The sequence below is a fragment of the Mus caroli genome, unplaced genomic scaffold (genome assembly GCF_978045245.1).
Source record: "Mus caroli unplaced genomic scaffold, Mus_caroli_1 scaffold_1, whole genome shotgun sequence".
NCBI classification, from domain to species: domain Eukaryota; kingdom Metazoa; phylum Chordata; class Mammalia; order Rodentia; family Muridae; genus Mus; species Mus caroli.
In genome coordinates, this window is record NW_028227256.1 from 5115814 (window position 1) to 5120776 (window position 4963).

Genomic DNA, 4963 nt, shown 5'->3' on the forward strand with positions numbered 1-4963 from the left:
AAAATTATAAAAATAAATTATTTTAAGAATAAGTACTATTGCATTGCATTAGATACTATTTAAAATACTGTTCTTCAAAATAAATGAACAAATTTTAAAATGACTTTATTAATTTATATAAAAATGTAGATATATTAATAGCTTATATATGCATAAATGGGTTTGTGATTAGCTCTAATGTGATGTGGTGGTTTGAATGAAAATGGTGCTTATAGACGTCTATAGTTGAATATTTGGTCCGTTGTTGATGGAACTGTTTGTGAAAATTTAGAAGTCATGGGCTCACTGAGGGAGTATGTCACTGAAAGTTTACTTTGTGGTTTCAAAAGCTCATCCCAGACCCAGTTAGCTCTCTCTGCCTACTGCTCATGGAACACAATATATACTCTCAACTAATGCTCCAGGGCCATGTCTGCCTGCTTGATGGCACTCTCCCCACCCTGACAATTATAATCCATAAGCCTTTGCAACTCTGAACCCCAAATTAATTTTTCCTTTAAAATTACCTTGGTCATGGAGTTTTATAACAGCAATATAAAAGTAATTAAGACATATTATATTGGAGTCTCTGGAGCAGTCACACCAAAGAAACAAGATTTATTCTGTTCCTAATCTTCTTGGGCATTCAAATATTAATGAAATTTGCTACAGAAAATATTTCCCAGTAAATATATTTATGTTTATAAAATTATTACCTAAACTGAAATGTATTATGCTTGTTTTAATGTTTATATATTTATATATTATATTTAATTATTTATGTATTAATAACTACATATCAGTATATATTTATTTATGTTACATTATATATGTTATATTATATATGTATATATTTATAAATATTCACATGTGTGTGTGCATATGTGTGCATTGCTGAGATATTTTGTGTAGAGAAATGACATGTATGTCAATTCACTCCTGTTCGGGACTAATAAAAGATGAAAGTAATGGTTCTATCAGAGATTAGGGTGTTGAATCAATGAGTGTATTCGGATTACTTACAGGAGTTTAGTGGCTAAGGACTGTTTATAAGAACATAGATGATTAAAAAACAACTGAGGAATACCGAATGGCAGAGAAACACCTGAAAAAATGTTCAACATCCTTAATCATCAGGGAAATGCAAATCAAAACAACCCTGAGATTCCACCTCACACCAGTCAGAATGGCTAAGATCAAAAATTCAGGTGACAGCAGTTGCTGGCGAGGATGTGGAGAAAGAGGAACACTCCTCCATTGTTGGTGGGATTGCAAGCTTGTACAACCACTCTGGAAATCAGTCTGGCGGTTCCTCAGAAAATTGGACATAGTACTACTGGAGGATCCAGCAATACCTCTCCTGGGCATATATCCAGAAGATGTCCCAACCGGTAAAAAGGACACATGTTCCACTATGTTCATAGCAGCCCTATTTATAATAGCCAGAAGCTGGAAAGAACCCAGATGTCCCTCAACAGAGGAATGGATACAGAAATTATGGTACATTTACACAATGGAGTACTACTCAGCTATTAAAAAGAATGAATTTATGAAATTCCTAGCCAAATGGATGGACCTGGAGGGCATCATCTTGAGTGAAGTAACACAATCACAAAAGAACTCACACAATATGTATTCACTGATAAGTGGATATTAGCCCAAAACTTAGGATACCCAAGATTTAAGATACAATTTGCTAAACGCATGAATGGGTGGGTAGGGAAGTGGGGGGCGCTATGGGGGACTTTTGGGATAGTATTGGAAATGTAATTGAGGAAAATATGTAATAAAAATAAAAAAAAAAAACAACTGTTCTCCAAAAAAAAAAAAAACATATCCCAGAAGAGTGATGACTTTAAAAACTACAACCCTGGAGCCTTCTGCATGATGCTTAGGGAGTGAAGCAGGTTGAAGAGTCTCCTCTCCTCAGTTTTTCATACATCTTAGATCATATACGTGAATCTGGACAGTCTCAGAAACTTCCTGAGACCTGTGACTTGCTTACTTCCTCAGTTTGTACAAACCTATCTCCTGAAAGGACTGTTTCAATATAGAACTTCCTGAGGCTTAATAAGCCACAATGAAATATCGGATGTTTCCCTTAAAGGAAATTGCTACAGGACAATTTTGGTAAAAATAAATAAATAAATAAGGAGGCCTAAAAACTTTCATTTGCCCTCTACCTTACTTTCCTTAATCAGAGTTTCTTAGTGAACACTTCCTGTTTAGTTTAACTTGCTGGCACTCAGTCTAAGAATTATGCATCTCAGCACTAGGATCACAGACAGTATCCAGCTCTTTATGAGTGCTAGCAATTGGAACGTAAGTCTGCATGCTTGCACAAGTGCTTTACTAACTGAGCCTTCTTGCTAGCATGCTGAATTTAACTTTGAAGGTTTATTCAAATATGCTGAAGTTCATCATACTGAAATTAATGTTTTAAAATATATTTTAATTTAAATACATTACTGAGTTCACATATACTCTTTACCTTAATATTTACTATTTATATATACTATATGCAGTTAATTTACATGCCTATATTTATAGGTGAACTGTAAAAAAATTAAAGGGAAAATATAGTAAAATAAACAGGAATCCATTACACTAAACTGTTTATTCATATTAATTAGTAAATTGTTTAATTTACATAAAACTCTGTAAGGTGTTGTCATGGTTTGTATATTCTGGGACCAGGGAGTGGCACCACTTGGAAGTGTGGCCTTGTTGGAATAGGTGTGGTACTGTGGGTGTGGGCTTAAGACCCTCACCCTAGTTGCCTAGAAGTCAGTCTTCCACTAGCAGCCTTTGAATGAAGACATAGAACTCTCAGCTTTGCCTGTGCTATGTCTGCCTGGATACTGCCATGCTCCCACCTTGATGATAATGGACTGAAACTCTGAACCTGCAAGCTAGCCTCAATTAAATGTTTTTTTGTTTGTTTGTTTGTTTTTGTTTTGTTGTTGTTGTTGTTGTTGTTTTTTAATAAGACATGCCTTGGTCATGGTGTCTGTTCATCACAGTAAAAGCCCGACTAATACAGCTATAAAGAATATGATAAAAAAATTTCAGTCAAATAGCATGTTGTTCAAATAGTATGTTAACCTCAAAAATGGGGATAACTGTTCCTACTTGATGCAGTTTTAAAATTATGTATTTATAATTTTCCCATTGAGTTGATGGCTGCTGGGCAAAGGAGAATGAGTTTTCTTTAATATTCAGGCCATTCTTAGGTTGGCCATGCTCCACTGGATGCCATAACCATGAGCATATGGTTAACACTAATTATATTCTGTGGGTTATAAAAACAAAAGTATAGGGAAGAACATAAATTCAGGAGGGTGTATAAGTGGATCTGAACAGCAGGGGTGAATGAGTACACATTAAATTCACATATGAAATTCTCAAAAACCAAAACAATTGTATTTTAAAACTGGGATACATCCTCATCAGTATTTCTAGAACCTGTTGACTAAAAGTAAAGGTAGTCTGTGAACAATAGAAAAGCTCATATCTGATGATCATTAAGCAATCTCTCCCTAGCTAGTAGAAGATGTTTTGTTCCAGTCTTCCTTACTTTGCTTCCTTTCTTTGAAGATGTCTGACAAAAGTCAATATGTCTACCTATTTTTTCAATTTTTGTGCTGTTTCCAGAGGAAGATACAGGATAACTTGGCTAAACAACTGGCACAGAAGAACTAACTTCCCCTATTAAATTGGACAAAATATGTTGATATTGAACAATACATCATATCACCACTGGTTAACAAATAGTTTCAATAGAAGAGTAGAGGATTTATCTACTGAGATGGAAGCTCCCAAGTGTTGTGCTGTATTGCCAATGCCCCAGTCAGCTACAATCCAGACTAAAATTGCCTCGTTGGAGAAAGAATATGTTTGTCCTCATTTAGCAACTATAGGGACAATGGTACAAAGGCAGCTGCTAATTGTGAGAGAAGAAACTCACCAAAGCCATGTCTGTAGTGTACTGAGAATCACACAGTGAACAAAAAATTTCAAACAGAAAAATTCTTAAGCCTGTGGTGTCTGATGTATTCCTGGGCCACAAGATTTGTGAGGTTTCAAATATTTATTACTTGAGAAGTGTGTGTGTGTGTGTGTGTGTGTGTGTGTGTGTGTGTGTGTGTGCACGCATACATGTGCAGGCTGTACCTAATGTGTGTTTTAAAGAAATGAATCTCCCAGTGCCTCTCTTCCTGCTTCTATTTACTCCCAATATTTCTCTCTCCCAACTTCAAGTACTCTTCTCTTCACCCAACTGAGTGTCTTAGTGATGTAAACATGTTTCTGGGTTGTTTTATTCTTTTTCTCCTGACACATTCTATGAGAAGATTATGTGTCCCTTGGGTGTTTTTTTTTTTTTCCAAAAGAAGGAAAACCATAGAAAAGACCTGAATCTAGCCCTGTCAGATTAGTAAACTGAAGCCCAGAAACTGAAAACTAGGATTTAGTCCAGCTCAAGTGATTTGCAATAGGCCCCAGATTACAAGGAAAAACAAATATTCATTAGCTTAACTATATACATATATGTAATGAAAAATCTAGCACATTTACATGCTATATTATAACTATGCTTAACTTGTAGTAACCATATTAATCTATGATTATCCTGCAGTTTATCAGAATTACCTTGTATGACATAAAATTTGTAGCATTTCATGACATGCATCCCTCTAAAACATTTGAAAAGGAATGATTTCACAGTGAAATTAATGGGTCTTTGGATGGCAAACAGATTGTTCTTCAGTAGAGTGCATGCAGCCTTTCATGACATAGAATCTTACACTCCTCATTTCTAATTCAGCCTCTCATTATATTGACTAAATATTACACCTTTGAAAACAGAATTGTAAGGAATAATATAAAACAGAAAAAGGGAAGTGATTTATGAGTTAGTATAGGAAGATGAGGAGTGAGTCTGTGACATTGTGAAATTATAAGAGATGATGATGTGACCTCAGAA